This window comes from Apodemus sylvaticus, chromosome 4 (assembly GCF_947179515.1).
Source record: "Apodemus sylvaticus chromosome 4, mApoSyl1.1, whole genome shotgun sequence".
Lineage (NCBI taxonomy): Eukaryota > Metazoa > Chordata > Mammalia > Rodentia > Muridae > Apodemus > Apodemus sylvaticus.
The window spans coordinates 55,821,284-55,833,702 of NC_067475.1; the positions used below are offsets into that span (position 1 = coordinate 55,821,284).

Sequence of the window (12,419 nt, forward strand, 5' to 3'; positions counted from 1 at the left end):
TCCCTGACAGCATGGGCTGTACCCTGAATTGAGCCAGAATGAAGACTCTGCTCCCTTAGGAGAAACTGTCAAGGTATTTTAGCATAGCAACAGGAAAAGAAACTAAGAGAGGACTTAACAAATCTAACAAAATCAGTTAATTAAGATTTGTTGGTAAGAAAACCTGGACATGTCTCCCAGGGATGCAAACACAGTTCCCTGTGTTGATATTGTTATATATTTAAGATGTAATAGCCATGTCTTATGTTTCAAATAGAGTCTTCTGGGGTTTTATTATATATAAAGTAATTTTTATAAATTCAGAGATTTGTAAGGAAAAATAAGATCATACATGAAAAAGAGGTATAGAGAGTTAAAGGTATGGGATATTATTTTGGTTTTGAAAAAAAGGTTTAAAGAGAAAAGAGAATGCTTTAGATGAGAAAAGGCTCTGTATGTTATAATAAGATTTTGTCCTAAAGTTAAGAATTATTTTTCCAAAATAGAAAAGGAGAGATTTGGACCAAGTTAAAAGTTTAAAAGTTTAAAGTGAAAAAATTTTTAAGATAATATATAAATTATTAACATCATCATAATTAAAGGTTTTTAAAGTCACTGTGGTTGGAGAGATTATTCTGTGGTTAGAAGCGCTTCCTGTTCTCCCAAAGGACCCAAATTTGGTTCCCAGCAGATGTGTTGGGTAGCCCATAACTTCCTTCAATTCCAGTTCCAGAAGATCCAGAATCTTATGCCTCCTTGGGCATCTCAAGGCAAACACTCACAGGCACATCAATAAAACTTTTAAGCATTTTTTTAAACTTAGCATTTTTTTTTAAAAAAAATCCTAAGATCAAAGTTAAACACAGATATAAAACTAGAACCTAATTTTCTACTTCTAGCAATAAGCCTTTACATTTACAAAAAAAAAAAAAAGCTTAAATAAAGAACAGGGACTTTATGTTTTGTCTCCTTATTGAATGGGCCATTTAAAACCTAGCAGTTAGATTTTAATCCTGATGCCTCTGGCATTAGGATATAAATACGTATGTGTGCTCTCATTGGATTCAAGTTTTCCCTTGACAGAAGGCCGCTGCCTGAGAAGTATAAAAAAATTAGAAATCATTATTTCTATTTGGAGCATTTCTGCTAAATTACATAAGTATGGAACTCATTTCACTTGGCAAATGTTTAAATCTTTGTAAGATTTGGACTACTGTACAATATTCTTGTTGTATCTACAGTTATCTTTAGGCCTCTGGATTTGTGATTAAGTAAACATATAGTAACATTAAAAAAAAAATCAGATGCTCTTCATAAGCCATGGCTGGTTGATCTCCATGGAAAGCCTGTCCTTTTCTGAAGAGAAACAGGAGAAGTGGATGGGGAGGCAGGAGGGAAAACTGCAGTAAGGATGTAAAAAAAAAAAAAAAAAAAAAAAAAAAAAAGAGAGAATCAGTTGCTAAAATTAATTGAAGCTCTCATCTTCCTTAGCCAAAAACACTTATTAATTCTAAATCCAATATTTACAATATTTACTTATTTTGGAAAACATCAATTATCTCCTTGTAAAATAATTAATGGGTATACTGGCTAGCTTTTATTGTCAATTTGACATGAGCTAAAAAAAAAACCACCTGGAGGAGGAAACCTCAAATGAAGAATTGCATGATCAGAATAGCCTGTGGGTTGGTCTGTGGAATAGTTTCTTGCTTGCTAATGATGTAGGAGCGCCCAGCCCACTGTGGGTGGCACCATCCCTAGGCACGTAGGTTTGACAAGTATAAGAAAACTAGTAAAGCAGAAGCCAGAGAGCCAGTCAGCAGCAGTCCCCTGTGGTTTCTGCTTCAGTGCCTGCCCAAACCTCCCTGGCTGTAACCTGGAGTGTAAGATAAAGTAAACCCCTTTCTACCTGAAGTTGCTTTTGGTCATGGTGTTTATCACAGAAACAGAAAGGACAATAGGGCAAAGAACTGAACTATTGTCCAAATGGAAACATTGCACATTATTAGAAGAGACTGTTAAAACAATACCTATGGGCTGGAGAGATGGCTCAGCAGTTAAGATTACTGGGTGCTTTTCCAAAGGTCATGAATGAGTCCCATCAACCACATGGTGGCGGATAACCAACTAGTGTCCTCTTCTAGCATGCAGATGGACCTGAGAAAAGATGGCACACTGTCAACTACCTAGCCATTAAGAACTCCAAGTAACTTCTTCAGAAAGTCCCCTCAACCAAATCTCTCTTTTATGACATAATTAAGTACCTTCACATTTAAATCTTCTTTCTGAATGATTTTCCCCCTGGCTTTTTGATACAGAGTTTCTCAGTGTAGTCCTTGGTATCCTGGAGCTAATTTTATAGACCAGACTAGCCTCGAATTTAGAGATGCATCTGCTTCTGCCTCCTGAGTCTGGGATTAAAGGCAAGCACCACCACCACCAGGCTAAAAGATTTACGTTTTTGTTTTATGTGTATAGATATGTGCCTACATACATCCTGTGCACCATGTGCCTTTGAAAGCTATAAATGCATTGGGTAACCAGGGACTGGAGTTACAGGAAGTTGTGAGCCACCATGTGGGTGTTGGAAATGGAACCCAGGTCCTCTGGAAGAGTATCAATTGCTCTTAATCTCCGAACCATCTCTTTAGCCTCCTAAAGTGCCTCTATTTTAGCTGGCACTCTTAGAGCCGAAACAATAAACTTCTCTCTCCATACCTCTGCAGAAAAACAAAAAACAACAGAACAAACCTTACAAACAGAAAAGAATATTAGCTAGATCTGATCAATCAGATGGATCACTATACTGTTATTGATATGGAAGATGTTAAGATACAACAAATTTTTATTGGTCAGTGTGATATAGCTGCCTGTATTTCCTATCACAGCATAATCCATATTGATTACTGTCTGCATGGTAAATGTGGCTATGCCTCCAATGGTATGGGTGCTAACCTTACCTATCAAACACACAAGCTCTAATTTATACAAGTGACTTAGTGAACTCACATCCTAGATGTTATACACACTCCCATCAGGCCTGGAATGCTCACCAGCCCTCTGGTTAACTAAGACTTTGGGTTGGTTAGGATGCCTGCTACTTCATATGCTGCCTTTACTTCCTTAGGACATAGAACATTCTTAATTATTTTAACTTTAGTTATTGTAGAGAGCTTTATTGGGGTACTGCACTGACTGGCAGGAACTTGACATTGACCAAGGACAAGGGCTTCGAGCAGGAATCTGACTTAGAGCAAAATAGGGAAGTAGGTTAAGGCAGGAATTTTAATCTTAGGGTGGAACGAGAGAAGCAGGCTTCAGGCAAGATTTTGGGCTTGGACAAGGAAGTGGGCTCAGGTATTTTGGCCATTCTGACAAGCCCTTGGAAACAACTGTCACAGAAATTTGCTTATTGCCTTGACAATTTTGCGTTTACGGTCTTGCTTGTTCCTCGTTGTACTACTATTGATCTTAATGCCCTCATGTAATTAAATTGGTATAAAAGTGGATTAGAAGTTATTAAACCCACCCTTCAGTCTCAGAATTGACTGGGATCATGCTGCAGTTTTGTTTAATTCTCTCTCTCTCTCTCTCTCTCTCTCTCTCTCTCTTTTCTGAGACAGGGTTTCTCTGTGTGCCCCTGGCTGTCCTGGAACTCACTCTGTAGGCCAGACTAGCCTCAAACTCAGAAATCCTCCTGCCTCTGCCTCCCAAGTGCTGGGATCAAAGGCGTGCGCCACCACCACCCAGCTTGTCTCTTTCTTTTTAATCCTCGGTCCTGCGCTGGAGGATCTGTTGGCTGACCGAGCGGGCTTGGTCAAGTTATAATAACTCCTATCATATATCATATACATGGTATATCCGATACAAGGGACTGAAAATGAGACCCAGATCATGGGGACTAACGATGTTAAAACAATTTATCAACTTCCTTAAGGCTTTAACAGCTACTTCCCTTTCCTAAAGACAGCCTTCTAGCCTACAGTGTGTGATTTTTATGACAGCTTAGGTGTGGACCTTCCCAGCTCTGTAGAGTGTGAAAAACAAAAGAAAACAAAAACAAAAACCAACAAACAACAACAACAAATAAACTCAATGCTTTTGCAGGTACAAGATGTGTAGCAACACCAGGAACTGACTGACCAGCTCTCCTCCCCCCAAATCCCTCCATCTCTCAAAGCAGAAACTATGTTAAAAATTCTACAAGGTAGACTGGCTGGTTACACCTTTGTTGTAGACAGTGAAAATGTTACAGATACTGAGTCAATGTGTCTTGACTTTTAGTTCCCTAATCTGTGATGTAACTCTCAACATTCAGGTGGAGCCTGTCAGGTGAAACCTGTAAGGAATACTACCTTAAGAGACCACTGACTTGCACCAATCCAAAAGCTAAGAACATCATCAGGTAGCGTCTGAGACCATTCCTAGCACCTGTGTCAGACCACCCACAGCTGCTTGTAACTCTAGCTCCAGGGCATCCAAGACCCCCTCTGGACTCAGCAGGCTCTGTATCACATGTGCAATGTCTTACCTCTCTGCGCCCCCCACCCGACCCCCCTCTCATAGTTTAAAAAAAAAAAGATCACATAGCTACTTCACCACCAAGCATGCTTTTCAAGACAACCTAAATCTGAGTTCCCAGACAGTAGGGACTCATATGTGGCTGAGAATAAACCACCTCTTATTCATTTTGGGGTGGTAGCTTTGTTTTGTCTATATTCAGAACTGAGCCAGCACTCTTTCTGGAAACGCAACAGTTGTTGTCACCTTTTGCTACTATCCTTAATGTCTTCCTTATGGTTGTAACACAAGTAACAAGTGTAGGCATGATTTTCCTCAAGGTTGAGTTGGAGGCATCCAAACAAGACATCTGCAGATTCTGGACTATGAGGTAATACTTGTTGTTTTATACATGTGTTAGGGTATCTGACTTCTTACACCAGAAGTTAGGGTATACTGGGTGGTGGGCACAAGCTCTTCCACAGCATTGCCGTTGCTTGCTGTCGCTGTCTTTCTCCAGTTATTGCCTGTAGCAAAGAAGCTACCTGGCCCCTCCTCCAAGGACTTCTACCAAGCACTAGTCCATGCAGGAGCATAAAGGCCCCCACTTAGCTTCTGGTGTGGGCAGATCTGAGGGAGGGTCATTTCATTGCAACTGTGTAATGGTTTTGACATGCCTTTCTTCCACCATTGTATCTTTCTCACCTCCCTGTCTACTACCAAGGACACTCCCAACATACCTGCTAAACACCTGCTCTCCCTGGGAAAACCTGATCCAAGTCAGTGGCGGAACAGGAAACAAGTACTCTGTATCTTGGTTTCTTCTGTCTGCAAAGGTAAGCCTGTTGGCGAGCTTTTATTGTGAAGACTAAGTGAATTTAATGCCATACTGACAGCTCACATCAATATTTGCCATTGTTGATATTAATATCTACAGAAATGGTAAGTCAAGACTCCCTGGATAGCCATCCCCTTAAAGATAGTATGTGCAGCCCAATAAGCATGCCTTGGGAGAGGATGGCCATGGAGGCCCAAGGAGCGCACTGAGAGAGCTGACAAAGGAAGCAGAGCCCTGTGAGACCCACCGATCCGCTGAGGTCATGGGAGATGATTGACAGGGGGAAGAATGGAGAAGTTAAGGAGGCAGCTTGGTTTGGGTTTAAGAAAAATAGGTATTTGGCAACATTATTTGTTGAAATAAGGAATAGTGGCAGCAGAGACTTAAAGCACCTTGACATGGAAACTTCTAGTTCTTTGGAAAGTTGGTTATGTCAAATGATGGTTTGCAGGGGCACACAGGTGACAGGATGTCTTGCTAAAGCAAACAAATGAAAGACTGTCTTCCTGAAGCAGACACAGGTGAAAGGATGTTTGGATATAATAAACGCATGAAAGGACCCAGGATGGAGGAGTATAAATGCGACCCACAGACAGTGGGAGATGGGCACTGAGCTTTGGTTTGGTTTGGTTTGGTTTGCTCTGCCTCACTATTCTTTGCTAAGGGCACACATGTGTTAGTTTGCCTGACACAGCGTTGTTGAGCTCAACTTGTGGTAACTGAGAATGGTTCATAATGTTCCTGCGGCAGCTTGCTACCTCCACAGCCTCACCTTATACCTGTTGGCGAGCCTGATGGTTTCTTCAGATGTGAACTGCATCTGCCTGGTGGCTGCTGGCTGAAAGGACTGTAGCTGCTTGTTCATGCCTGGTGTCTGCCTGACTGGAGGACTGGTCTGAAGCTGCTGAGTTGTATCTGGTGTTTGATACGTTCCTGAACTGCTGCCAAAGAAGATAAAGCTCGCCCTCAAAGAACTAGGTCCACTTCCCCTGTATCCTAGTAACTTCTCTTCTACAATCTCTGCTAGGTGAAGAAAGGCTGAACCCTTATTAAAAGTAGCTTGCAAAAAATTGTGCCTAAAGCACCTACTAGGAGGGACTCTGTGGGAAATTACACAAGAGTTACATCACAGGAACTATTGTTTAAAAAACTGTCCAATTCTGTGGTTATTATCATATACAGAAATATTAATTTATATCACATCAAGATATATATATATATATATATATATCCAAATTAAAATAGATGAATAAAGCAGTTAAGCCTAGAATTATTTACCACACAGTTTCTGTTAATTTTGAAGCAGTTGCTCTCTTTGACCGTGTCCACATTTCTCCTCTCAGCTTATCAATAGCAAATGCCAGAATGTGTCTCCCAGGACAAATATGACCTATCTCAATCTAAATAGCTGCCATACAAAGATTTATCTCTGACCATCCACCAATAAGCCCAGGAAAAGAACAAAATGATACTTCCAGAGTGTGAGGTAATGGCTTTCTTATTTGACTGGGCAAGACAGTTGGATGCTCACGTGGGACATTTTATGATTCCTCAGAAGTCATAATAATTTTTTTAATTTTTAAAAAATCTTTATTCTACATAAATTTTATTGTATTGGTTGTCATGAGTGACTTGATTGGGTATTTAAATTTTTCATTTTTTTTTTATCACTTTGACCATCAATTGTAGTAGCTACTACTTTATTGCTTTCTTCTTTTTTCCTTTTGTCTTTTATTCGTTTCTCATATGTTATATCCCTACCTCAGTTTCCCCTCCCTCCTCCTCCTTTTCTCTCCCCATAACCTCCCCTTTCCCCCCATCCCTCCCCTCCCCTCAGAAAGGGGCAGGCCTCCAAGTGAGTCAAACAAACTCAGCATGACAGGCTACAAGACCAGGCACAAGGCTGGACAAGGTAACTCAGGCAAAAAGAGTCAGGGACAGCCCTTCCACCACCACTCAGGATTCCAACAAGAACACCAAGCTACTCAGCCATCACATATATGTGGAGGACCTAGGTCAGACCCTACAGGCTCCCTGATCTCGGCAAGCCCCTGAGTCCCAGTCGGTTGACTCTGTGGCTGGGTTCTTCTGGTTTCCTTGACTCCTGGTTCCTCTGACCCTTCCTTTCCTTCTTCGGTAGGACTCTGCAAGCTCCCTGTAATGGTGGGCTCTGGTACTCTTCATCTACTCCTATTAGTTGCTGGATGAAGTCTCTCTGGTCTCTCTGATGACAATTTTGCTAAGCTCCAGTCCCAGAACACTCTGAAGGCAGGACACACTGTAGCTCAAAGGTTTTGTGTCTGGGTTAGTGTCCCAATCCCTCCACTTGAGGCCTTGCTTGTTACAGAAGACTGCTTGACTGGTTCAGGCTCTGACATCACAGAAACTTTAGGAGACTTCAGCCTGGCATGAGGAGCAGCAAAGATGTAGTAATGGAGAGACAAAGATGGAAAAGATGCCTGTGAGGGTTTTGCTGGACAGAAATAGGTGACAGCAGCCAGTACTTATTAGCCAGTTCCTCTAGACATGTAATGGCTACCTCAGTGTGGCATGTAAAATCAGAAGCCTAGACTCCCCCAACCTGTTCTTTCTCTTCTGCCTTCCTTATTTTTTTTTTTTTTTTGAGTTTTTTTCCGAGACAGGGTTTCTCTGTATATCCCTGGCTGTCCTGGAACTCACTCTGTAGACCAGGCTGGCCTCGAACTCAGAAATCTGCCTGCCTCTGCCTCCCACGTGCTGGGGTTAAAGGCGGGCGCCACAACTGCCCAGCTGCCTTCCTTATTTGTTAAAGTGATACAACCATCTACCCAGTTGCTCTGAGCAGATACCAAGGACTTTTCATTTATTCTATTGGCAAATCTGGCCAATTCTGCTGTCAGAGTTTCATTTCTGTTGCTGTGATAAAACGCCCAACAAAGGCACCTTCAAGAGACATCAAGTTTATTTGGGTCACAGCTCCAAGCTATAATCCATTATTTCAAGGAAGTCCAGGAAGGAATGTAAACCAACCAGCCCACCTCGGTGGAGAACAGAGAAAGAACCAATGCGCATGAACTACTTGGCTCCCTTTCAACTCTGACACAGTTCAGGACTCTGACCCAGGGAATGACATTAACTGTTTTTAAGTCAGGTCAGTCCCCCGTAGACGTACCATAGGTCAATTTTGATCTAGACAATTCCTAATGGGGAATTTCTTCCCAGAGTGATTCTAAATTGTGGCAGGTTGACAGTTAAAGCTAACCCTTGTATTGCCTATACAAGATAGAAATACCATTTCAAGTTAGTGTTCTACCCTGGGGCAAATACCATCACCTCCACCTCCACAGTCTCCTGCCACCACTCACTCTTGCAAGGCCTCTGGTTTTTTTCCCAAAGCATCCAGAGTGAGTTGTAGGCATCAGACCATGATGTTGGCTTAGTTAACACTTAGAATAAGAATAAAATAAAAGGCTGGGTCAGTCCTTCAAGGCCATGTATTTGTAGTCCCAGTATTTTCTGAGTTCCATGATAACCTCAGGGCTTGCACATAGCTGATCCCTCCACCCAGGTTCCCTTCCTGGATCGTGGAGAGCTCTCCCGTAATCTTGCAGGATGTCTCCAAATTTTCATGCTTGGGCCTGCCTTCTCTGGGCAGCCTGCCCTGATCTGTAGCCACCCAATGCCATCTTCTGATTCCTTACAATTATTTCTTCTGATTAAAAACCTCTCTGTGTGGGGGCTGGGGAGAGGGCTCAGCAGTTGAGAGCACTGGCTGTTCTTCCAGAGTTCCTGAGTTCAATTCCCAGCAACTACATGGTGGCTCACAACCATCTACAATGGGATCTGATGTGCTCTTCTGGTGCACGGGTGTGCATGCAGATAGACCATTCATATAAATAAATAAAATAATTCTTTAAAAAAAAAATCTCTCTCCTTTGACCAAAATTTTGTTCAGTGCAATAGCTAATCTTGGTTGTCAACCTGATCATATCTGCAATCAACTAAAACCCAAGCAGGTGGGTGCACCTGTGAGGGATTTTTCTTAATTAGTTTTTGTTCATTTGTTCTTGTTTTGAACAAGAACACGGGTCTGTTCACAGTCTTGGCTGTCCTCAAACTGATAGAGTTAACTCTGCCTCTGCCTCCTGAAAGGTGTACACCACTTAGTTAGGGTTTCCATTGCTGTGAAGAGACACTATGACCAAGAACTCTTTTTTTTTTTTTTTTTTTTTTTTTTTGATTTTTGAGACAGGGTTTCTCTGTATAGCCCTGGCTATCCTGGAACTCACTCTGTAGACCAGACTGGCCTCAAACTCAGAAATCCACCTGCCTCTGCTTCCCAAGTGCTGGGATTAAAGGCGTGCGCCACCACTGCCCGGCTGACCAAGAACTCTTATAAAGACAACATGAAGATGGCACTGTGTGGCTACAGGTTCAGAGGTTCAGTCCATTATCATCAAGGCAGGAACATGGTAGCGCCCAGGCAGGCATGGTGCCGGAGGAGCTCAGAGTTGTACATCTTCATCTGAAGGCCTCTAGAAGAAGAGCTTCCACGTGGAGAGGAAAAGGGTCTCTTAAAGCCCATGCCTACAGTGACATACTTCCTCCAACAAGGCCACACCTCCTAATAGTACTGAGCATATTCAAACCACTTTCTGAGTTCGAGGCCGGCCTGGTCTACAGAGTGAGTCCCAGGACAGCCAGGGCTATACAGAGAAACCCTGTCTCGAAAAAACCAAATCCAAAAAACCAAAATAAATAAATAAATAAGTAGAAAGCAAACAAGGGTCTTAGAGTGTATCTCAGTTGTCAAGTGCTTATTGAGCATAAATCTTCTTATCACTGAGAAGCTTTCAAAGTCCCTTCTGTGACTTTGTCCTGCCTGAGGCCCTGGATTACACACACACACACACACACACACACACACACACCTAGCCTCACATTCCACATGAAGAATTCCAGCAAATACTTACAGTGAGCCCATGGACCGGTCACCATTCTTGCTACACTCTGTAAACAATCAAGCCACCACTTTTGGTCTTACCTGATTATCTTTAGAAATGGGGGCGGCTGGTGTACAAGGCCCAGGGTTTAATTTCAACTTCAATAACGTGCACAAAGTTATTCCATCAAACTACACTCCTGTATCTGTCACCCATGTATTTAGGGACAAAATGTTGGCTTTCGTATCTCCACTAGTTCAATCTCCATCACTGGTCTCAATATACTCATCAAAGAGACGAAGGAGGTGTGGAGGAGGGGGGAGGAGCAGAAAAAAGGAGGAGGGAGGAGGAGGGAGGAAGAAGGAGAGGAGAAGGAGAACCACAACAACAACAACAACACAAAGATTTCATCGATGTGAACATTTAAGAGAAACAGATAAAGGGTTTACTGACCCCAAACCTGTCTTTGGGAGAACTTACTTTAGATTTAAGTAGAAGAACTGAGAATGGGGATGAGAGGTAGGAATAATGCAGCAGACCTTGTCTAGTGTGAGCTGGTTGATCCTTCTCTCAGTGTAAGAAGTCCTTTTTACTTGAGGGGTCAAGCTGGTTCTCAGGATGCATTCCTTCTCCTCCAGGGTACACATGCCATTATAGACACAAAGAGCTGTCCGTCATCTGGGGATGCTCTGTCTGGGAGGCTTTGCCACTCCTGATGACTCAGGGTTGAGGCCAGTGACCAAGAGTCTTTCACATTCTTCTTGGGGAGGAAGGTTTCTGGAAGAGGACAATGTCAAAAGTAACAATGAAAACATCTTCCTTCCTCCTATGTGTTTGGCACTCAGACATGAAGGAGAACCAGGTGAGATGCCACGGGTTTTGGACAATTGCTCCTTGAGTGAATACAGAGGTGAGCAGGGAACTCAGAGTAAACGAGACAGGTATGCAAGGAAGGCAGAAAAGCAAGGAGTTAATGCTTTTTAGCAAGAGCCATAATTAGTGGTTATTAAACGCACCCCCACTTCTCCCATGATTTCTGTGATATTTTCAATTTTAGTTTTATTTATTCATTTGCTTATCTCCCCCATGTAAATGTAAACTCCACAAAGTCTGGAATTCTATTTTTGTTCATTATTATATCCTTAAAGTATTTGTCAGGACAGACACAAGTCTACACTGTCACCCTCAGCCCCACACACATTGTCACCCTCAGCCCCCCACACACTGTCACCCTCAGCCCCACAGGGAGTTCCCCTTATCTTGTAGGGACATCAACTCAGGCCAAACCAGAATTCCAAATTGGTTTTTTTGACGATGTATGGGTTTTTTGTTTTTCTGCCTGCATCTATATCTTTGTACTATATCTATGCCTCAAACCAGAATTTGTGTCTTCAGTGCAGAAAAGAATTTCAAGATTCTCCATTCTGAAGCAGAGTTGGGGCTCGTAGACTTTAGGCACGAGGGTTAGAAGAGAGGTGCTAAGACAAAAGGAAGACATCCCTGCGTGTGGGGATGGCCTCCCCCAGGAAGACTCTTCACTGGCTTGTATTAGCCATACAAACCATTTTAGGGACTCTCACGTTATAAGGCTAAGAAATCCTCACTCCAGCCCTGTGCATTTTGTCTCTTTTGATAAGTGAGAATATTAACGTGGCTCCAGAGGTGTCTTGGATGGAATTATAATCTGCTAAGTAAAACCAGGTGTCCCTAGGGTCGCACAAGGTGTTTCTTAGAGTCCTACAGACTTGAAGGTTTTTCAGTTGGAAGGTGGGAGAAAAGCCATAACCCGTTGTTACTTGTACAGAAATTCTTTGCTGGTAAAACGTTTCAACTAGACCCATGAGTAAGGGATTCCTTTCCCTACAGACGTCTCCCTAATTTCCCCTTTCATGCCGCCTCACCTTGAACAGGGAGGGCTGTGAGGACAGGCAAAGCGATGATAGACAGACAACTAATTAAGGTGTTAGGCCTCACAGATAAAAAGACATCTAAAGGGATTCCTGCGAGCTCAACCGCGTCTCTGGCTTAGGTCCACGGGAAGGAGGGAGGAGAAACTAAATGACAAAGACGGGAAAGACCTTGGCCGGTGATTGGCAGCCGCGGCTTTCAACACGCGCAGCCACACTGAATATGGCGATTGGGGAAATTTCCTGGAGGAAATCACGCGAGAGTTGCCTGAC

At 42.7% G+C, this 12,419-nt stretch overlaps 1 long non-coding RNA gene across 2 annotated transcripts; it reads right to left on the reverse strand.

The window, feature by feature from the left end:
• Nucleotides 1-2,012: 2,012 nt before the first annotated feature.
• On the reverse strand, nt 2,013-12,376 carry LOC127682824 (uncharacterized). Of its 2 annotated transcripts, none has more exons than XR_007977431.1 (3): nt 12,141-12,376; nt 10,779-11,016; nt 2,013-2,136 (listed from the first exon to the last, which is right to left on the reverse strand). It is a non-coding gene; the product is annotated as an uncharacterized LOC127682824 (long non-coding RNA). The 2 variants fall into 2 exon arrangements; XR_007977430.1 differs by lacking the exon at nt 2,013-2,136 and adding an exon at nt 7,436-7,720.
• Between the last annotated feature and the right edge of the window lie 43 nt (nt 12,377-12,419).